The 24,168-nt window shown below is 42.1% G+C and overlaps 2 non-coding genes across 2 annotated transcripts; both read left to right on the forward strand.

Moving 5' to 3' along the window:
- Window positions 1-14,117: 14,117 nt before the first annotated feature.
- Window positions 14,118-14,224, forward strand: LOC133058950 (U6 spliceosomal RNA). Its single transcript, XR_009693458.1, has one exon. It is a non-coding gene; the product is annotated as a U6 spliceosomal RNA (small nuclear RNA).
- A 3,504-nt stretch (window positions 14,225-17,728) lies between these two features.
- LOC133058908 (U6 spliceosomal RNA) lies at window positions 17,729-17,835 on the forward strand. The gene has a single exon (XR_009693421.1). It is a non-coding gene; the product is annotated as a U6 spliceosomal RNA (small nuclear RNA).
- Window positions 17,836-24,168: the final 6,333 nt, after the last annotated feature.

Raw genomic sequence — 24,168 nt, forward strand, 5'->3', positions numbered from 1 at the left:
TCTCTAGGATCTCTTTAATAAGGGCACTGAATATAGCACAACTATATTGTAAAGCAACTATACTCCAATAAAAAAATAATAATAATAAGGGCACTAGTCCCATTCACAAGGCTTCTGTCTCCCTGAACTAGTTATCTCCCAATGACCCCATCTCCAAATATCTTTACACTGGGGATTAGGTTTCAACATACACATTTTGGAGGAACACAAAGATTCATTCTATAGCAAGAATCTTTTATAGGAAGAGTAATCATTGGGACTTCTCTGGTGGTCCAGAGGCTAAGACTCCACGTTCCCAATGCACAGGGTCTGAGTTCGATCCCCAGTCAGGGAACTAGATCCCACATGCCACAACTAAGACTCAGTACAATCAAATAAAAAAATATATTTAAACAAAAGCCATAATCACAGTCTGACTTACATAGGATGCAATCATTTCCCATTCAAATTAGCTTTACAAATTCAATGTGCAGGTAAAAAATAGTCATAAATTCACATCAGAAACTTATGAAAAGCCAAATCATTTGCCTATTGCACTCTAGCTACTCTTAAATGTGAAGTATTTAAAAATATGAAGTTAATTTGTGTAAATTAAGATAACTATTTTAGCACAAAGCTCAAAACCTAAGTTGCCTGTTCTAATATCTAGTTCAAAGAGCTAGGATTTTTATTTTGGTTGCTCAATATCTTTTTCATTCTGATGGCTCTTTACTCACTAGTTCTTACTCTGTTGAATTATTTTGGTGCATTTAGCCCTCACTTTCTCCTCCATTATATTCATTCTCTTTTCAGCTTCCCTTTTCCAAGCTCCTACCCACACTTTGATCTGGCCTGAAAACATACCCAATTTTTCAATCATCCAAGTTACACTCTGTGTGAGAGTAAAAAAAGACCTCTCAATATTGAATTCAAGTGGGAATGATATAAATTAAATACTTTAAACAATATTATAGCTTTAGCTTACCTAATAATCTACTAATATTGCAAATTTGAGTGTTCCTTTTCATCTTAGTGAATCCAACATACATAATATCCAACATATAAAATAAACAGATGTAACCAACTTACAGACTATTCTCAAATCAAATAAGTTTTTTTCTATAGTTTATACAAGAAAAGATATTCATTCAGCATGAATTTTCTTTAAAAACTTGATTTTCTTTTAAAAATTGATAGGAAATGGATGATACTAGGCTGTAGAAAAAGCAAAGATTAAGATGTGATTCTTTAAAGAAGATTACAACAGAGTAGGACACCAAGTACCTTATAAATAATTGTTCACAAAAGAAAAGTGGAGTTAGTGCCAATGAAAATTACTAACAAAGTGCTTTGTGAATCGAAAGCATGATCAATTTTGGGTGGGAAGGCCAATCTTTACTGACAAAATGTAGTTTAAGATATTAAATGTTCTTGTGTCAATAACATTAGAGATTAATCCAAAGGCATTTACTGTTTCTCACCAAGCTCACTGAAATCTGACTCCTCAGTGTAAGACTTCTTTGTGGCCAACGACTTAATCCACGGTAAAAGAGACAGACTGCTGCTGATTCTGTCTGAGTTGGACAATTTCTAGACAACATTCTGGCCATTATGCCTCAAGGTCAAGGTGACCTTTGCTGAATGTGGGTAAAGCACACTTTAATTTATTAATTTATTTTTAATTGGAATATAAATGTTTTACAATGTTGTATTGAAGCACACTTTTGACAATCCATATGATTTTTAGAGATGAGTAGTCATTTCCTTCCCCACTATGTCGCCAAGGCCTTCACTTATCACCCCTAAGCCCTGGGAGCTAGTGCACTCTGGTTCCTTTTCTTCTGGTGCTGGTAGTTGTTCTTGAAGGCAATTGCATGCATGTATAGTTGTGTCTAACTCTTTGCAAGCCCATGGACTGTAGCCCACCAGGCTCCTCTGTCCATGGAATTTTCCAGGTAAGAATACTGGAGTGCGTTAGCAGTTCCTACTCCATTGAAGTCTATTAAAGCAGCAGGTTTCAGAGAAATGGACAGAGCAGTCCATTTGACTTGCTTTGATTTGCGATCTCTAGGTCTTACTAACTTTGTAAGAAGAAACTTTCTCTACGAGCCTTAGCCCATTGGCATTTGCACATGAGAGTTTTGAAGCAAAGATTCAACTACTAATAAAATTTTCCTTGCTTATTTTGTCTTCTTTCATATGGCAACTGAATGACTAAATAAAAGAAATTACAACTTATTACATAATAATTTTAAATAAATCATCACAAGTTATTATTACAGTTCTATGAAACAACAAAACACTCTATAAAGGAATTATGTTTTCTTCATTAAAAGAATAGAGTTTAAATCTGAAATGTGTTTATTATTAGTGTAGCTACAGAGAAGGTGTGCTGGATTAAGAAATTTAAGGAAAAGATGACTCTCTTATTGAACTCACCTTACTCAATACCACTGAAAGGAATATTTCATGGAAGTATTAGAGTAATTGCAAAAAATAAATAAGTGAGCAAACACAATAAAACTTTAGTTCCCTGAAAAGTACAAAAGCAGTTAAGTTTATATAAAACATGTATCAATCTTAACATTTTCTTTAACCAAGTTTCTTTTATTGGGGAAAGGAGAAATCATTGGTTGTAAAACTAATAAAATCTGGTGTTAGGTGGTTATTTTCCCTTGGTGAAGATGTGTGTTAATAATTTCAAAGTTGAATAAATAAATTAACTTAAAAAAATAATTTCAAAGTTGATTCAATTTTTAAAAGTTCTTCAAAATTTTCCTTTATGAAGAAATGACTGCTTGCAAAGAGTTGCTTGAATTGAATATATAATCTAAAGCAGTATTTCTCAATCCATTTAAGTCATAGTATCTTTTGAAACCCTGATGAAAGCTTTGGCTTCCCTACTGGGGAAAAAAGCCTATGTATAAACACATAGCTTTGCATTTACAATGCGTAACAGCTAATTTGTAGCTAATTTTAAAAGACTTTTTTGATAAACAAAGGAGTCATTTTCCACATCATGTAAGTATCTGTGCTAAGTCGCTTCAATATCTGACTCTTTGCGACCAATGGACTGTAGCCCTCCAGGCTCCTCTGTGCATGGGATTCTCCACACAAAAATACTGGAGTGGGTTGCCAGGCCCTCCCCCCAGGGATCTTCCTGACCCAGGGATCGAACCCATGTCTCTTATGTCTCCTGCATTGGTAGGCGGGTTCTTTACCACTAGTGCCACTTGGGAAGCCTGACTTTTCCAACACACATTTCAAATTTGTTATTACCTGCTTTTTAATCATTCCAGATTGAATCCAAGGAAAATTCACCTGTCAGTTATAGCAGTGGTCCCCAACAGTTCTGGCACCAGGGACTGGTTTCGGGGAAGAAAATTTTTCCATGGCCCGGGGTAAGGGGGGCGGGCAGGGGGTTGGGCTCAGGATGATTCAAGCACATTACATTTACTGTGCACTTTATTTCTATTATTATTACATCAGCTCCACCCCAGATCATCAGGCAGTAGATCCCAGAGGCTGGGGACCCCTCAGTTAAAGAATGTCTTGGAGGACAGCTTGTCTTTTTGACATGGCCTGAAAATAGATTTGAGGGAAGTAAAATCAAAGATCCCTAGGGCTCTGGGAATCCTGGAAATCCAGGTCTGACTCATTATTCTCATCAGCATGGGAACTGTTAATGTGTTTTATTGACACTTGTGTAACATCGCTCCATGGTGGCTGCACCGTATCAGAGTTTGTGTACTCTTCACACAAGGGGCTGCCCTTTTGTTTCAGAACTTGCTAAATAGCAGAACGTTGAACATTATAAACTTTGGCTGGCAAAGCTTAAACAGAAGCAAACACACCTAACATATTTGGGAGTGGGGTCATTGCAAATGTCAAATCAAACGCTCTTGATTTGCCAAGGCCCCTGCCAAGTGGAGCCCTGATGATTTTGGTGTGAAGAACTTTGTTCAGTCTCAGCAAAACAAAATTCATTGCTGGAACTAAAACATGACCTTTGTTCGCCCAGAAGGTTGTCTTAGTTCAGTCAGTTTGAGAGTGGGCTAATCTAGAGTAGAAACTAGAAAAGAAGTCACAATTCCTACTTTTAGTGGCAGGGGAGGGGGAGCCTGGGGAATGCGAAAAGCTGTTTCATTATTGCTTGCTTGCTTTTCCTATATAATTTTATTTATTTTTTCATTTATTCATTTTTGGCTGTTCTGGGTCTTCATTGCTGCAGCCTGTGGAATCTTCCCAGACCAGGGGCCTAACCCGTGTCCACTGCCCTGGCATGCGAATTCGTAACCTGAATCCTTGAACCACCAGGGAAGTCTGTTATTGCCTGCCTTCCTGGTTTTTAAGGGACAGTAACTTTTTAGAAACAAAGAAATTGTGGAAGGAGAGACGAAAATAAATTTTCATGCATCAGGGACCAAAAAATGTTCTGCCAAGTAGATAAAGGAATATGAGTAGCCTGATAATATTTGTTGTGGTAAAACAAGATACTGGAGCAAATAACCCCACATTTCCAGTGATTAACTAATACAATGAAAGTGTGTTTCTTATTCATATAAAGGACCCGGGCAGGTGTGTCTAGTCAAAGGGCAGCTTTCACACTTATTCCAGGGTGCACGGCTCTTCCGTCTTGTGATTCTGTTTTCTAGAATCTCAGAGTTCTCTGAAGCGGATGGTAAAAGAGAGAATGGAGAAAATAGAGAAGCCTCATCCACTTCTAAGAAATCTGCAGCCTCGTTGGATCCACAGATGAAAATGTGTTACATCCATACCGTGGAATATTATTCAGCCTTTAAAAAGGAAGGAAATTCTCTCACATGCTGCAACGTGGATGAACTTTGAAGACATCATGTTAAGTAAAACAAGCCAGACACAAGAGAGCAAATACTGTATACTTCCGGTTATATGAGGCATCTAGAACAGTCCAATACAGACAGAGTAGAACAGTGGTTATCAGGAGCTTGGGGGAGGAGGACTGGGGACTAAATCTTTAAAAGGTACAGAGTTTTAGTCTGAGAAGGTGAAAAAGCTCTAGAGATGGAGAGTGGTGATGGTTTTACAACAACGTGACTGCACTAAATATCATTGAACTGTACACATAAAATGATGAATTTTACACATTACCATATGTAAAATAATAGCCAGTTGGAATTTACTATATGACTTAGGGAGCTCACACCAGTGCTCTGTGACAAATGAGAAGGGAAGGGTGGGGTGGGTGGGTGGGAGGGAGGTTCAAGAGGGAAGGGACATGTGCATACCTGTGGCTGATTCATGTTGATATGTGGCAGAAACCAGCACAATATTGAAAAGCAATTATCCTCCAGTTAAAAATATAAATTTTTAAAAAGATAAATTTCATGTTAAGCACATTTTATCACAATTAAAAAAAAAAAAAAGGCCTCAGTGTTGAACAAGTCAAGAGCACCTGGAATAAAACAATCTTTGGCTGACCAGTTGCCTTCCGGTGATACCTATACCTAGGAGAGGGAACACAGAATTTGCATGGATACCTAACTTTTTCTGCCACAACTGGGAAGGGAGAGGGGCAAAGCCCTGGAGTATTCCTTATGCTCACTCATCCATGTTCAAATAAAATGTCTTCTGGGTCATTATTTTCTTTCAGTGATAATAGTTTCATCTCACCTTTTTCAAGGTTATCTAGATTTATGTCTATTTAGTGAGTCCTTACCATCCCTAACCTGTGCTATAAATGCTCTCCACATGTTAAATTACTTAACTATCATAAAAACCTTTATGACATAGATGATTTTGTTGTCCTTGCGTGCATGCTAAGTCACTTCAGTCATGTCTGACTCTTGCGACCCTATGAACCCACCAGGCTCCTCTGTCTATGGGATTCTCCAGGCAAGAGTACTGGAGTGGGTTGCATGTCCTCCTCCAGGGAATCTTGCCAACACAGGAATCAAACCTTCATGTCTTATGTCTCCTGCATTGGCAGGCATGTTCATTACCACTAGTGCCAGCTAGGAAGCTCTTTGTCATCCTTATTTTAAGATCAATGACCTGATGTACAGAGAAATTACTAAACAAGGTCAGAATGTACAGTTACTGAGTAACGCACCCAGGACTGGAGGCACTGTCCAATAGAACTCATATTTATTTGTTTATTTATTTGACTGTACCCAGACTTAGTTGGGACATGTGGGATTAGTTCCCTAACCAGGGATGGAACCTGCACACCCTGCAGTGGAAGCGGGGAGTCTTAACCACTAGACCACCAGGAAGTCCCTAGAATGCGTCCATTTTTTTAAACTACTATACCAAACTGCCTCCTGGGAACCTGTGGTATATTGAGATTAATATACGATATATTTCACTAAGACAGTGGTTCAGCTCCTTTTAATACTGGCTTACACAAAAGACCTGGTTTATTTCTCTCTCGTTTAAAAAGTCTAAGCTAGGAACTTCCCTGGTGATCCAGTAGCTGCAACTGTAAGCTCCCAGTGCAGCAGGTCCAGGTTCGATCCCTGGTCAGGGAACTAGTTCCCGTATACTGCAATTAAGACTTGGTGCTGCCAAATAAATAAATAAAAATATTTTTTAAGGTACTAATTTTTAAAAAGCCTAAACTATTAGGAGGTCCAGGAGAAGAGGCCAACCCTCCTCTATAGTGTCATTTAGGGACCCAGACTCATTTTACAATGCTTCTCCATCTGCCCCTATGGTGTGTCCCCTGTCTTTCAGGACATCCTGGTTCCAGCACAAGGGAAGTAGGAAAGAAGAAGTGAAGGGAAAGCAGTTTTCTTCTGAGTATGACTTGGAAGTCACACACACCATTGCCATTCCTATGAAGAGAAGTGAAAGTAGCTCGGTCATGTCCAGCTCTTTGGGATCCCATGGACTATAGCCCTCCAGGCTCCTCTGTCCATGGAATTCTCCAGGCAAGAATACTGGAGTGGGTTGCCATTCCCTTCTCCAGGGGATCTTCCTAACCCAGGTATCAAACCCTGGTCTCCCACATTGCGGGCAGATTCTTTACCATCTGAAGCCACCAGAGAAGTCCCCAGCTCAGACATAACTTCATCACACAGTCTTAACGAGCTATATAAGGAACTGAGAATATAGGGTTCAACAAGGCAGCCATGAGCTCATTGGAAACTCAGAGAAGACTTGATTCTTCGCAATCTCTGCCTCGCTTTTGTCATCTCATAGACATCATGTTCCTAATCATCAGACCACATGTAGTAACTAGGTTGCAGAGATGGAAAGTTATTTTATTTTATTTTTAATTTTAATTTTTTTTATTATTAGTTGGAGGCTAGGAAAGTTATTTTTAAAAATGTATACAGAAAGCAACTCAAAAAAATTCTAGGTGGTAGAGAATAAGTTGAAAAATAGTTTGTACAAATAGGTAAGCACAGTTTGGTAGTAGTAGGATGAACCCCAATTTTAGATTCCATAAGACTCGGGGTCTAATTAGTCTCTGACATTTACTAGTGTGGGAAGGTGGGAAATTTACGTAAATTCTCTCAACTTTGGATTCCTTATCTGTAAAATGAAATTGACAACCAATACTTACTATCAGAATTATTTTGGCAATTAATAAATAAAGTATATAATGTCTAAAAAACATGTCAAGTTTGACATTTCCAACATCAAACTCTCAATATTCTTTCCCAAACCTGCTTTTCTGATAGTCCTCCCTGTCACAGTAGATAGGCAACTTCATCCTTCTATCTTCCCAGGCTAAAATCCTTGGAGTTATCATTGTCATTTTCCATCTTCATATATAAACCATCAATAAATCCTGTCCACTTGCCACACAAACCACACCCATCATTCAACCACTTCTCACCACTTGTCCTGCCGCCACCCTGCTTCCAGTCATCATTTTGCCTTGCCTGGATTATTCCAACAGCCTTTTAAGTGTTCTTTTTGCTTCTTCCTGAGCCTCCTACACTATCTCCTAGCAGGCAAAGTCATCTTTTTAAACATAAGACTGATTATGTTCAGAGCCTTCCTCTGTTGTCTCACAGTAAATCCTTCACAATCTGGCCACCTGTTGACTCTGACCTCATCTCTTATGATTCCCTTGATTTTAAATTCAACTGAAGTCTGAAGACCATAAGTTAATACCTATAAAGCAGTTGGTAAAGTATGGCTTGGATTCATCTATTAATGCTCTTCTCTAGCCAGAGCAATAGGGAGAAGAAATATTAAACATTTCACTGTGTTGAAGTCCAATATTTTAAAAAAGCATTGAAAGAAAAGTGACAGTGAAGTCACTTAGTCATCTCCAACTCTTTGCAACCCCATGGACTATAGCCCACCAGGCTCCTCCATCCATGGAATTTTCCAAGCAAAGTATTGGAGTGGGTTGTCATTTCCTTCTCCAGGGGATCTTCCCAGCCCAGGGATCGAACCCAGGTCTCCCGCATTGCAGGCAGACATTTTACCATCTGAGCCAATATTTTGAAAAATGCTCCTTAAGAATTCCCTGGCAGTCCAGCAGTTTGGACTTTGTTTCCATAGCAGGGGGCACAGGTTCAGTTCCTGGTTGGGGAACTAAGATCCTGCATGCCACGTGGCGTGGTAAAAAAAAAATCTTCTTGTCAAAAGAAGCATTTGGAAAAGCAGCTGAGGCATCATTCAGACCTCAGCTTCAATGGCCATCTCATCTGAATTAGCCTCTTTATCCTGTCATTCGTCACTGTATTGTGACACTTCATAGCACCACCCAGTTCAGTTCAGTCGCTCAGTCATGTCTGACTCTTTGCAACCCCATGAACTGCAGCACGCCAGACTGCCCCTGTCCATCACCAACTCCCAGAGTTTGCTCAAACTCATGTCCATCGAGTCAGTGACACCATCCAACCATCTCATCCTCTGTCGTCCCCTTCTCCTCCCATCGTCAATCTTTCCGAGCATCAGGGTCTTTTCCAATGAATCAGTTCTTCGCATCAGTGGCCAAAGTACTGGAGCTTCACCTTCAGCATCAGTCCTTCCAATAAATACTCAGGACTGATCTCCTTTAGGATGGACTGGTTGGATCTCCTGGCCAAAGTACTGGAGCTTCACCTTCAGCATCAGTCCTTCCAATAAATACTCAGGACTGATCTCCTTTAGGATGGACTGGTTGGACTCCTTGGATCTCCAAGGGACTCTCAAGAGTCTTCTCCAACACCACAGTTCAAAAGCATCAATTCTTCAGAGCTCAGCTTTCTTTATAGTCCAACTCTCACATCCATACATGACTACTGGAAAAACCATAGCCTTGACTAGACAGACCTTTGTTGGCAAAGTAATGTCTCTGTTCTTTAATATGCAGTCTAAGTTGGTCCTAACTTTTCCTGGCTCTGAGTGTTACTTGAGATCAAAACTTTCTGTGCTCCTGCTGCAGCTGCATGACTTGTGGTTTTGTTCTGTTATCTGAAAAACTCAGTATCTTGTTATTGACAGAACAGGATGAGTTCTAGCAAGTCCTGTGGTTACAACATGAAATCCATTCAGGGAACCAAGCTATTCTTATGAGGTTCTGCTCTCCCAGAGGGTTTATCCTGCATTCCACCAACAGAAGGTGAAAAAAGAGACGGAGGTCTTATAGGCTAGGCTTTTAAGTGACTTATATTACTTCCTCTTGCGTTATTTTGGCTACAACTGAGTCAAACAGCTACTTCCAAGCACAGCTTGGGGTTTGTTTGTTTGTTTGCTTGTTTTTTTTTTTTTTTTTTTGGCTGTGCCAGGGCTTAGTTGTGGTACATGGAATCTATTTTCCTGACCAGAGATGGAACCTGGGTCCCCCGCATTGGGAATGCGGAGTCTTAACCACTGGACCACTAGGGAAACCCCACAAAGCTTATTCTGAGCTCCAAGTTGTTGATAGATGGATGAATCAAGTTAGTATTCAGTTCAGTTCAGTTCAGTTCAGTCATTCAGTCGTGTCTGACTCTTTGTGACCCCATGAACTGCAGCATGCCAGGCCTCCCTGTCCATCACCAACTTCTGAAGTTTACCCAAACTCATGTCCATTGAGTCAGTGATGTCATCCAACCATCTCATCCTCTGTCATCCCCTTCTCCTTGTGCCCTCAATCTTTCTCAGCATCAGGGTCTTTTCAAATGAGTCAGTTCTTCGCATCAGGTAGCCAAAGTATTGGAGTTTCAGCTTCAGCATCAGTCCTTCCAATGAACACCCAGGACTAATCTCCTTTAGGATGAACTGGTTGGATCTTCTTGCAGTCTAAGGGACTCTCAAGAGTCTTCTCCAACATCACAGTTCAAAAACATCAATTCTTCGGCACTCAGCTTTCTTTATAGTCCAGTTCTCACATTCATACATGACTACTGGAAAAACCATAGCCTTGACTAGGGGGACTTTTGTTGGCAAAGTAATGTCTCTGCTTTTTAATATGCTGTCTAGGTTGGTTATAGCTTTTCTTCCAAGGATCAAGCATCTTTTAATTTCACGACTGCACTCATCATCTGTAAAGTAATGTCTCTGTTGTTCAATATGCTGTCTAGGTTGGGCATAACTTTCTTTTCAAGGAGTAAGCATCTTTTAATTTCATGGCTGCAATCACCATCTGCAGTGATTTTGGAGCCCAAAAAAATAAAGTCAGCCATTCTTTCCACTGTTTCCCCATCTATTTGCCATGAAGTGATGGGACTGGATGCCATGATCTTAGTTTTCTGAATGTTGAGCTTTAAGCCAACATTTCCACTCTCTTCTTTCACTTTCATCAAGAGGCTGTTTAGTTCTTCTTCACTTTCCACCATAAGGGTGGTGTCATCTGCATATCTGAGGTTACTGATAGTTCTCCTGGCAATCTTGTTAGTATTAGAAGCACCAAATTTATTGTCATGTTCTCAGTGTTCCCAAGGACAACAGATGTTCAATCATGAAAATGTAAGGTAAATTGTTTATATAAAATGCATTCATAACAGAATTAGAATAAATTTATTAATTTTTAATACTTAAGGACGCTATTAGATTCAAACGTTTTCTTTCCAGTAACCCTCTGGTCATATTTTTGTGGGGTGTCCTCAGTGGTTGTATGCTAACTCTTCCCAACTCTTCATTCAGTGACATCACATTGGTAGCATGAAATCTGCCATTGTGGGAGTATTTACAGAAGAAGGGTATTTACAGTATTTAGAGGATAAAGGAAAAGTCGAAAAATCAGATCTCTCCCATCCTGAGAGAGCTAGCTGTTAAACATTTACCATCCCATGGCTGAACTTAACATTTACTAAGTTTACTATATGGAAATATGTATTAAGAGGTATTTTACAAACCTGTTAGGAATTGTGGGAAACTTGAGCCATAAGTTCAAAAACAACTAAGCGAGTAGGAAAAAAATGAAGCAATTCTTATCTGCTGCTATTTCGTCTCCAAGTCACGTCCGACTCAAGTCTCCTGCATTGGCAGGTGGATTCCTTACTACTGAGCCATGAGGGAGGCCTAATTATTATCTCTAGGAAAAGCAAAACATAAAAATATACTATAACTATAATGCGTTATCTGACTCAGCTAGGGGCAAAATCTTACATAATCGTTATAATGAAAGCACTGAGGACTTCTCTGCTGGTCCAGTGACTCAGACTGTGCTCCCAGTGCAGGGGGCCTGCATTCCATCTCTGGTCAGGGAACTAGATCCCACATGACCCAACTAAGAGTTCAAATGCTGCTACTAAAGATCCCTCATGCCACAATAAAGACCCAGTGCAACCAAATAAATGAATAAATATTTTTTAAAAAACAAAAGCACTGCGTGCATGCTGAGTCACTTCAGTCATGTCCAACCCTGTGCACCCTATGAACTGCAGCCTACCAGGTTCCTCTGTCCATGGGATTTCCAGGCAAGCATACTGAAGTGGGTCACCCTGCCCTCCTCCAGGGGATCTTCCCATCCCAGGGATGGAGCCCACATCTGCCTGAGTCTCTTACATTGCATTATGTACGACTAGCACCACCTGGGAAGCTCCAGGTCTCCCGTGTTGAAGGCAGATTCTTTACCATCTGAGCCACCAGGGAAGCCAAAAGCACTGAATATGGATTTAATCAAAACTGGAATATAAATGGATCGGAGGGAAGAAAAGAGGGAAGGAGCTCTGTGTAAGGGAGCTAAGATCTTCACCTGTTGCTTTGGAAGTGGATGACAGGCATGGGACTGTCCCCCTCTCAGACCTCTAGATGCAGGGAGCATGTCTACCCAGTGGGTATAGTTGCTGCACTTTGAAATTGACCACTATATCTATGTGGAGGTCACTCTTCCCATGGGCTGCTCCCAGCCAATGACTGGGAGATAGGGCATCCCTCCAAAGGGTGACTGTGACTCAAGGACTCCCCATTGGCCTTGCTGGCCTTTCCTTAGGGCTGCTCTGTGATCTAAGGTGACTCTACCCCATCTTCTGCCCTTCTCTGTCTCTTGACTTTGTAAGATCTGCAGGCTGTCTAACAGCATTTCCCAACCTTCTTCCAGGTCCCTTTCCATTTTTTCCCACAGGCATGTCCTGGAATAAAGTTTTCTCTTTTGTGTCTGCCTCTTGGAGGCTCTGGACTAACGTAGAAGTCAATTAACAATATCTAAAATGAATGAATCTAATGATTATAGATATATATATTTCTTGAAATGCACATGTAAATATCAGAAGAAGTAGCTAAGCACAGTAAAAGTGCTGAAGGGGCACATATTTTTAACTCTTTAACACTACTTGACTTTTTAATATGTGTTAATATTAACTATTTTTTAACTTTATTTTATATTGGAGTATAGTTGATTAACAATGTTGTCATAGTTTCAGGTGTATAGCAAAGTGACTTAGTTATATGTATACCTGTATCTACTCTTTTTTCAAATTCTTTTTCCATTTAGGTTTATATTAACTATTTTTGGGCTCCCTAGTGCCTCACATGATAAAGAATCCATCTGCAATGCAGGAGACCTGGGTTCGATCCCTGGGTTGGGAAGATCCCCTGGAGAAGGAAATGGCAACCCACTCCAGTATTCTCGCCTGGAGAATTCCATGGACAGAGGAGCCTGGCAGGCTACAGTTCATAGGCTTGCAAATGTCGGACCCAACTGGGTAACTAACTGCACATAACTATTTTTAAGTAAGTTGTTTAAAAAGTTAAAGACCACTGCTCTAGATATTGGTTGCTGCTGATTGTTAAGGGGAAACAAAACTTCATCTACACTTCATCATCTGTTCTTCTAGCCATGACTCCTTTCACTTTCTTTTTGAATTCAACAAACTCCTAGTAAACAGCTCCTCCCAGAGGGAGCAAAATGATGTGCCATCCAAGTCCTTACTCTGGGATGAAAGTGCTAGTGACCATGCCCTTGAGTCTTATTTTTTTCTACATTTAATATATATGAAAGGGTAATTTTTAGAGATGTTTTCTTTTCTTGTCTTCTCCCCACTTCAGGTAGACAAGCCCTCATTATGAGTTTGGTTTGGGGATTTTTGCAAATACCATCAAAAGTTGTATAAACCTACTAGAACTAGGACACCTTTTCAAATAAAAAGGACAGTTTACTGAAACACTGTATTTTACTATCCCAACACAACAATAAGACCATTCACCATCTTCATGATCGGTTCAGTTATGTCTGACTCTTTTCAACCCCACGGACTGCAGCACACCAGGCTGTCCATCACCAACTCCTGGAGTTTGCTCAAATTCATGTCCATTGAGTCGGTGATGCCATCCAGCCATCTCCTCCTCTGTCATCCCCTTCTCTTCCTGCTGTATAGCAAAGTGAATGTGCCACATGTATACATATCATCTTCATGATCATTAAAGAGAGTTTTCCCATGTTGTGCTTGTCTTTATGAAAGTGCCACCTAATCCTAAATCATTTTCATTTTTCACTGAAAAATGTAGTGGGAAATTCTAGTTAAACCGATAGATTAAAACATAAACTTACCACCATTCCCTCTCGTAACTCCTCTAGAATGGCAATGAAGAAACTTTAAAAGATGTAAAGTCACAGGGTAAAAAAAGATTGCAATGGAGAAGAGAATATACAAAGCAGATGGATGAGTGATAAGTAACAGCAGAACAGAGAATCCTGAAACCTAACCCTTAGAGGTCTAAACCTGAAAGAAGCAAATTGACATTTGCATCTAACTTTTGAGGAAATTAAAGTAAAACAAGCAAGCACAGTGCTCACTTCACTGGCACATATACTAAAACTGGGATGATACAGAAAAGATTTGTATGGCCCCTGCACAAGGATGACACTCAAATTCGTGAAGCATTTCATATTTTTTGGATTGAAAGATTGGGACTGACATATATACACTACTATGTAAAAAGCAGATAACCTCTAAGAACTGACTATATAGCACAGGGAACTCTACTCAATGCTCTGGGTGGGTTTCCTTCCTAAATGGGAAGGTAATCAAGGAAGAGGGGATGTATGTACACATGTGGCTGATTCACTTTGCTGTACTAACTAACAGCAGAAACTAACACAACATTGTAAGACAATTATACAACAATTAAAATTTTTTTTAAATATATCCTCTGTTAAATGCCTGATTTGCATGTGCCACAAATTCTGTGGAATATTCTGATATGGGTTTGAACGGTCTTCATTAAAGAAATCTTTATCCAATCTGATTCAACCATTTTTAAGATCCCCTGGAGAAAGAAATGACAACCCACTTCAGTATTCTTGCTTAGAAAATCCCATGGACAGAAGAGCCTAGTGGGCTACAGTCCATGGGGTCAGAAAGAGTCCAACACAATTTAGTGACTAAATCACCACCCATGAGCACTTAAAAAAAAATGCAAATATAATGATATCCTCAAAGATTTAAGACATTGTATAAGATTTAAGATATCCTTAGAACAAAAACAATGTGCTAATGAACTTTTAGAAAATAAAAAGAGAAATCTTGGCAGTTAAGTGTAATACTACAGGTATTAGAAATGCAATAAAAGGTTTAGAAGATAAAGCCAAGGAAATTACACAGAAATTAGAACAAAGAGTGAAAGTGAAGTGGCTCAGTTGTGTCCAACTCTTTGCAATCCCATGGACTGTAGCCTACCAGGCTCCTCGATCGGTCCATGGGATTTTCCAGGCAAGAGTACTGGAGTGGGTTTCCATTTCCTTCTCCAGGGGGATCTTCCTGACCCAGGGATGGAACCCAGGTCTCCCACATTGTCAGCAGACGCTTTTACCATCTGAGCCACCAGGGAAGTCCAGAACAAGAGACAAAGAGTTAAAATAGAAGGAGAGAAAAATTAGAAAACAGGAGAACCAGAGGAGTTCCAGAAGACAAAGCAGAAACAAAGAAGTATAACTGAAAAATCCCCTATGTATTAGTCATGAGTGCACTTGTTCCCTTTTCAGTGCCTTCACTATACCAGACACTATGACAGGTGTGAGAATTTGGCAGTGAACAAGAAAGCAGTAAAATTCCTTATCTCATGGAGCTTACTCAGAAATGAAGGTTGTGACTTCTTAGGTAGAAAGAGCCCAGTGAATATCGTGAAATAAATGAAAAATGTTGACAGTAAGACACACCATCATGAAATGTCAGAACACTAGAGATGATTTAAAAAAAAAAAACCTCCTAAAATTTCCCAGAAAGAGAAAATCTTTTATATACAAAGAATTATGAATGAAAAAAATAGTCTTCTCAACATTCACACTAGGATCTAGAAGACAATAAAACAATGTCTTTAGGATCCCAGGGGAAATTTCCTATCTAGAATTAAATTCCCAACCTAACTATTAATCAATGTGAGGGTGGAATATAGTTATTTTCAGATGTCCCCAACTTTCAAGGTGGCTCAGTGGTTTAAAAAAATAAATAAATAATCCACCTGCCAATGCAGGAGACTCAGATGTGGGTTCAATTTCTGGGTCAGAAACATCCCCTGGGGTAGGAAATGGCAACCCCCTCCAGTATTCTTAACTGGAAAATTCCATAGACAGAGGAGCCAAGCTACAGTCCATGGGGTTGCAAAGAGTTGGACATGACTGAGCACACACACGCAAACTTTCAAGAACTTTATCAATCATATGTCCTTTCTTGGAAATCTACTAGAAGAGGTTCTTCACACAATGGAAAGTGAACCGAAAGAGATGTACGATCTAGAAAATAGAAACTTCAACACAGGAAGGCAAAGAAAATTCCAGGACAGGAGCTGTGTGTTAGACATGATGATGGTGATGCATATGTACTCAGTCATATCTGACTCTGTGCAACTGACCTCATGGACTCTAGCCCACCAGGCTCCTCTGTCCATGGAATTTTCTAGGCAAGAATACTAAAGCAGTTTGCCATTTCCTACTCCAAGGAATCTTCCTGACTCAGGGATCAAACCTGCATCTCCTGTGTCTCCTGCATTGGCAGGCAGATTCTTTACCACTGCACCACCTGAGAAGTCCCTAGAGGGCAAGCAATCTCCATTAGAACAGAAGGTCAGAAAGTTCCAGGGGACAGCTGTTTGAAGCAAGAGGAAGGGGTGGGGATGGGAGTGGGGATGGGTGGGCAGAAAGAAAAGCAAATTACTTAACTGATACATATGTATAACTTAAGAGAAGATTTACCCTGCTCTCAAGAGTTATGAATGAATAAAGGGTAAATGGATAAATAAAGAGTGTCAGGTATACTTCATTTTTTTTTTTAAAGAATATGCCTTCTTTAAAAGGCAATTATTAACTCTTGTGGTGGGGTGACTGTACAGGAAAGGAAATGTACCACAGGCTCATTTGTGAGTAATGCTTACACGGTCATAATAATGTAAACTCTGAATATTAATTTGACTAAAAGGATCAAGAAACCAACACAATATTGTAAAGCAATTACCCTCCAATTAAAAATAAATTTAAATTAAAACAAGGATCATATAACTATATTGGGAGGTTAGATGGTAGAAAATTGGCCCAAGTTTAGAGAAGCTGTTGGAGGTGTAAGATAGTGACTTTGTAGAAAGCAATTGGGACTATGTAAAATGAGAAGGAAAAAAACTTCAAGAAATAGTAGTGTGAGCATATTGTTTAGAAACGGAAGTAAATCCCATGAATAGCTCATTGAAACAAATGTTTCTTCTGATGAAAAGAATGGTGGTAGGGATGAGTGTGGCTGTGGACACTCAAGCCATGTTAAAATCTGAGTATTTATATTTCTCTGATAAAAATTTAAATTATAAAAAGGGAAATGGTTAAAAATTGATGCTGCTTAGAGCAGTTGTGAAAAAGTATGTAGTGAAATATAAAAATAATTGCTCAATAAAGCTATTTTATTTAACAGTAAAAAAGCAGACTTCGGTTAGTTCTGTCGGGGGAGTATGTAATTTCCTCCGTTCTGTCTTCTCACAGCAAGAATTTGAAGCAGTGGACGGACCAGTGTTATAGCTTGGCTTTATTTAGAAAACAATTTAGAAAACATCCTCCAGGCGTGAGGGCAGGCCGAATCAAAAGGCACAAAAAGAAGAGAAGCCCCTGGCTCAATTTTGGCTCCTCTTTTTATATGTATTTTTCTCCTCCACCTGAGCCTGACCTATGCAAATTGGGCTAATCAGAAGGGCTGTTTGTTTTACCTGAGGTCCTCATTCCAATCCTCCCTTTGTTCTATTTTCGAGGGCTTTTCCCTTCTTTGTCTTTTAGCCAGCGCCATTTTGGACTCCTTTTTCCTATTCTAACTACCTAACAGTTCAAACACTCCTCTTTTGAATCTGAAGGAAGAGCAAAGGGAATAAGTCATCTAAAAAAATAAGTACTGGTTCATGACTGGGGAGCAAAAACAAATCAGGAAGGATGCTCACTTTGGCAGCTCATAAATTAAAATTGGAATGACACGGAGAAGATTCACACGGCCCGTTCACAAGGCTAACACAAAAATTTGTGAAGCATTTCACATTTGGGGGGAGTTTGGGGTTGGCAGAGGCAAACTATTACATACAGGATGGATAAACAACAAGGGTCTACCATAAAGCATGTATATCTGGGTCACTGCTGTACAGAAGAAATTAGCACAACAGTGTAAATCAACTATATTTCAGTAAAATAATATTTTTAAAAAAGAAAGAATGAAATCAGAAAGGGCCTCAAGCCATTTGGGTAGTGGGTCTACAGGATATCATTAAATAGGCATAAGGTTCTGTTCTGCCTTTTGTTCACCATTTCTAACTGTCATGGAAGTCTTGTTTGCAAGGGAACTCAGAGACATTTGGCAGGATTTGTACTTGTCATCTCTTCCTTCCTAAAAGGGAAGTGGTGTAAACTTGGTGGTGTCCAAAAAAGGGAGCAGAAGTAATGTTAAATATCTGTAGAGCATTAAAAACAGAGAGAGATGGGAGTTGGAGAGAGAAAGAGAGCGAGAGAGAAAACATGTGCTTTAAACAGAATCTTCTGACTTAGCAATTTTTGTTTTATTATTATATAAATCTTGAGCAAAAAAAAAAACAAAACAAAAAACTCTTTGAAACTCCACTGGAATGAATTTACTACTGGACCAGAAAAATGACTCAGTAAATTCTCTAAGTATTTGAAGCAAAAGAGTACTATCCTTTAAATTCCTTCATCTAAATTTTGACAAAATAAGTAAAAAACAAAAATTCTCCAAGAAAGAGACATAATGGAATAAACAAAAGGAGAAAACCGCCTTTCCTCCCACCAGGGATTAATGATACAAATGAAGAAAAAACTGGATTTCCTTACAATCCATTCTTAGCCTCATATCTCATTAATAGTTTGTCCTCCCTTTCACTTACTGAGTAGAGTTGTATTAGTCAGTCAGTCATGTCCTACTCTTTGCAACCCCATGGACTGTAACCTACCAGGCTCCTCTGTGCTTGGGGTTCTCCAGGCAAGAATACTGGAGTGGGTTTCCTTCTCCAAGAGAAGAAGCCATTTCCTTCTCCAGCGGATCTTCCCAACCTGGAGATCGAACCCAGGTGGCCTGCATGGCAGGCAGATTCTTTACTATCTGAGCTACAGGAACTCAAACTTAATAATGTGCATCAAATGGAGATTTTCTTTCAGAGCCTATGTAACATCCTCTCCCAAAAGAGAAGAGCCTCAGGGTTTCAAATGACCTTTCTAGCAAGAAGGAAATAGCAACAATGATTAAGTAACCCTTTGTCTCCTTCCTCTTCTTTCTTCTTGTATTGAAGTATAATTGTTGTGTTAGTTTCTGCAGTACCATGACCACGTGAATCAGCTCTATCTATTCATATGTCCCCTCCCTCCTGGGCCTTCCTCCCCCTCAGCCCCATCCCACCGCTGAAGGTCACCACAGAGCGCTCAGCTGAGCTCCCGCAGGTTCCCACTAGCTATCTGTTTTACACATGGTAGGGTACATCCCTACCTAATCTAATCCTAATCTCCCAACTGGTTCTATCCTCCTCTTCCCCCTCTGTGTCCACAAGTCCGTTCTGCACATCTGCATCTATATTCCTGCCCTGTAAATATCTTCATCTGTACCATTTTTCTAGATTCCACCTAGCTATCTGAAGCCAGCATCATGTTTTCACATCCTGATCTCCCCATCCTCAGGGCTCACTTTAGGGAATGGCTGCAATCTGATGGCTGCTAGATGGCAGCTTTCTTTCTTTCCTGAGTTCCTGGGGTGCTGCAGTTCTTGGGGTCGCAAAGAGTCAGACATGACTGAGCAACTGAACAACAAATGGCCTTAGAGGCTCAAACAGCAACATTAAATAAACATAAGCAAGATGTGAGGTAAAACAGGTCTTTCTCCAAGGATAAAAATCCACCTAAAACAAGAACTCCAATACTTTGGCCACCTGATGTGAAGAACTGACTCATTGGAAAAGCTCCTGATACTAAGAAAGATTGAAGGCAGGAAGAGAAGAGGACAACAGAGGATGAGATGGTTGGATGGCATCCCTGACTCGATGGACATGAGTTTGAGCAAGCTCTGGGAGCTGGTGATGGACAGGGAAGCCTGGCGTGCTGCAGTCCTTGGGGTCACAAAGAGTCAAACACAACTGAGCAACCGAACTGAACTGAAAACAAGAACACTGGATAAAAATGATTCTAGAATAGTCTCAATTTGTGCCTAACAAATGTAATTATTCATACTTGAACTTTAGCTTTTTCTAGTCCTGTGGCCACTGCTGAGTTTCCCAAATTTGCTGACTGATCCTGAAGCTGAAGCTCTAATACTTTGGCCACCTGATGTGAAGAACCAGCTCATTGGAAAAGACCCTGATGCTGGGAAAGATTGAATGCAAAAGAAGAAGAGGATGGCAGAGGATAAGATGGGTAGATAGCATCACCGACTCAATGGACATGAATTTGAGCAAACTCTGGGAGATAGTATGTGCGTCCTAAGTCACTTCAGTCATGTCTGACTCTTTGCGACCTCGTGGACTATAGCCTGCCAGGCTCTGTCCGTGGGATTCTCCAGGCAAGAACACTGGAGTGGGTTGCTGTGCCCTCTTCCAGGAGATCTTTCCAACTCAGGGATTGAACCTGCGTATCTTATGTCTACCTGCATTAGCAGGAGGGTTCTTTACCACTAGCATCACCTGGGAAGCCGGACAGGTGTCCTGCCGTGCCACTGTCCATGAGGTTGCAAAGAGTCAGACACAACTTATCAACTGAACAACAGCAGCCTACTCTAACTTTCTTCTGTCCTCAAAACAGTTTCAGGATTATTTCTAGAGTCTCTGCTCTCACAGACGAGATGGAGAAAAAGAAAGGATGCTGCTTTCATAGTGCAGTTTATAAAACTGCTGGACTTGAATCAGCTGAAAAGCAGTGATCCAAAACTTTTCAGACTTTGCTCAACAGTACCATCATGTAAAGGAGGTGACTAGGGGAATTGTTACTCTGAGACAAACTCTAACCAATCGGGAGGAATAACTTGGTGAAATGGAAAAGACAAGAATCTTGGGAGAAAATTACATATCGGTATTAGAAATAGAATGAAGAGGCAAGGACTCATGAGGCACACAATTGCTGTCTTTACATATTTGAAGAGCATCCATGTGCAAGAGAGATTTAGACTGTTTTACGTATCCCTAAGAAGCAAAATTGGGTCCAATGAATAGAAACTGCGGGGTAATAAATTTCAGTTATTGTAAAGAAAAACCTTTCAAAAACAGTTCTATTCAGTAAGGTGGACCTACAATAAATTGTATAGAACAACCACACAAATTACATTATCAGTAGTATAGACTGTCATAATTAGACCAGGAACATTATTTTGAATCTGATTAGGTTGATTTTTATAGTTTAATCAAAGTATAATCTCAAAGTCAGGCCCACAACTCTATGTAGTGGAAATGTCTTGAATTTATTTTTAATTTTGGGGGTTATATAACTCACCTATAATATGGCAAGAAAATGTTATTATAAATTAAATAATGGAGTATATATTTTCTGCCAGGGCAATTCTTTTTTTTTTTTTTACAAAACAAAACATCTTTATTTGGTCCGTCGGAGCCTGAGTCTGGAAACACCCATGGGGTCATCCTACGGGGATGGCGCTGACGTTGATAAAATAGTCTGCATCAGAAGAGCTGCAGTATGTACAAGGTTAAAAATACTCACTCACAGCTCAGAGTAAGAGGAGGAGTACAAAGGGGGCAGGGGCGGCGCGGGGGGCGGGGGGGGGGGGGGGGGGGGGCGGTCTAGTGCTTCTCCAGGTGTGAACCCCCCACTCAGAGTAACAGGAGGAGTACAAAGGGGGCCAAGGGTCTAGTGCTTCTCCAGCTGTGAAACTGCCCCTCCCCAACCCCACAGCCCCATGGAAAGCGAGGGACCACGGGCAGGGCCGCTCGCTGCCAGAAGGCTGCCGGGCAGCAAGGCCGGGCACCCAGGAAGCGGCCTTAGTCGTCCCCAGGCAGACAGAGCTCAGGGCTGAGCAGACAGGGAGAACGCTGGCTCGGCAGGAGGGCTGTGGGGCTGGGGCCCACCCTGATTGCGCCTGGACACGGCCCAGGGGACTCTGGGACTCTGCTTCTCCTGCAGGTCAGGTGGTGCCAAGCACGGGGCTGGGCCCAGGCCCACCTGACCACCACCCCAGCCCCGGCCCAGGGCATGGCTTCGATCCTGGCTGGCGCGCCAGGAATTGCATAGTGTCCCTCCCCACCCTGGTTCAGCCCACGGTTGCCAGGCACCTGCCTTCTCGGACCCTACTGGGGCTCTAGGGACCCCTGCTGGCCGCATGAGGGCTTGGGGGTGAGGTGGGATATGGGGGCAAACTGAGGGAAAGGGGGTGGTCCCTACTCTCACCCTGGGATCTTGACCTCTGACCTCCCCGAACTGGAGTGGTCCCTGCTCTCATCCTTGGGCCCTGGCCTTGATCCCCTAAAATAGAGGTGGTCCCTACTTTCACCCTGGGGTCCTGGCCTGACCCAACAAAGGGCTGGTCCTTGCTCATCTCAGGGTCCTGGCCTCTGATCACCAAACGAAAATGGTCCCTGCTCTCAACCTGGAATCCTGACCTCTGACCCCTACGACGACGGTGGTCCCCGCTCTCATTCTGGGGTCTTGGCCTCTGACCTGCCCAGTTTTGGTTTTGGAGCACATGGCTGGCTGCCTGACCGGAGCAGGAGACGCAGGCCCATGGAGAAGGGGCAGCCTCACCCTGATCCTGGAGACTGGAGCCAGACCTCAAGGTGGGCTGGTCAGAGAGGCTGGCACACAGCCCCCCTAGAGCTGGAGGTGGGTCCGAGGTAATCTGCTGGGTGGCTGGGGGGCCCTGGGCAGGAGGGAGGGGCGCGGGGAGGGCCAGGGGAGCTGTGCCCGTGGCTGGAGCTCCCTGGGTGGGGGTCCTGAGATTGTGGTTCAAGCGTCCTGTTGGGGTCTCCCTCATAAAGTGCGTGTGGGGGCAGGGAGGTCACAGCGGCCGGCGGCCGTGCAGGCCAGCGACCTCGGGCGTGAGTGGGGGGCTGTGGCTGCCCTTGGAGGCCGTCCAGTCGCTGAGGAAGGCCTGCGCTGCCTCGCGGTGCGCCAGGCGGTGGGTGATGGAGAAGCCGGCGTTCCCTTCCAGCTGAGACAGGATCACCGGGAGCTGTGCAGGGGCGGCGCGCTGTCCTGGGTGCGCAGGCTGCCGCGCGTGGACACCACGGTGAAGCTGTCGGAGCAGTCGCACGGCACGTGCAGGTGAGGCTTGGGGTGCCGGCTCTCCACAACCAGCCGGGCGTCGGGTAGGAGCAGGTCACGCCCGCGCGGCCCTCGTGCCGTGCGCCCCTGCCCTCGGTGAGCGGGATGATGGCGTCGGCCAGCGTGGTCGGCTGGGCCTCCACGGGCTCCACCATGACGAGCCTCGGGCTGTACACGGCCAGCACGTGGCCGGGCGCCTCCGGGGTGCTGCGCGGGGCCCCCGCTGAGGGGCTGGAGGCCTGCAGAGTGGGTGGGCCTGGTGCAGGGCCCCAGTGGTTGAAGGCACAGCGCACCACGGCGTACTCGCCCGGCTCCAGCATCGCGTCACAGCTGACGAACTTCTTCACAGCGCGCTTGCTGTGGGCTGGCAGGCGGCCCAGGCTCGGGCGACCGTGGGGCAATTCTTATTTGAATACAAGATTGAGTTGTTTGTTTTACAAATTTTTCTCTTGTTTCTTTTGTTCGCAAAGCTTAAGTAAAGGAAAGATGTTTTAAAAAGAAAAAAAAAAAAAAAACTCAGTGCTATTCAAAGATTTCATAACTGCAATTATCAGTGCCAACTTTTGTTTCGTTTTGTTTTGACTTTCATCTCATATTACACAAAAGTAGAGAAAGTTCCTATTACAGGTGAGAAATTCTCTGTTTGCTAGGGGTATCCAAGTCATGACTGGGAGGCCCTGTGGTTAGAACTGATCCTATAAACAAGGGGACATTTAGCTATGTATCAGTATGTAATGAACCACTCCAAAGTTTAATGGCTTAAAAAAGAGATATACCAAGTCCTCTATATACAAACCTTCAAGTTGCAAACTTTCAAAGATTCGAATGTCCTTCCACATGTCCAGTCATGTGAGTTAGTTCACGTGTCTGGCATACATTGTCAGACGCATGCATCCTTTAGAAGTGGCTTTGCTTTTGTGTACTTCACAGAACAGTACTATATAGAGCACAGTAGTACAGTATCTTTATTTCAAGCCTAGGCTGTCCAGAAGCAAGCGTCAAAGACCAGTGATGTAGCTGGTACTGCTAAGAAGCGCCAAGAGGTGACCATAGAAACAAAAGTGAAAATATTTAAGGCTGGAGCTTGCCCTCCCTCTCTTATTGCTGACAATCCTTCAGCT

The sequence above is a fragment of the Dama dama genome, chromosome 6 (genome assembly GCF_033118175.1).
Source record: "Dama dama isolate Ldn47 chromosome 6, ASM3311817v1, whole genome shotgun sequence".
NCBI classification, from domain to species: domain Eukaryota; kingdom Metazoa; phylum Chordata; class Mammalia; order Artiodactyla; family Cervidae; genus Dama; species Dama dama.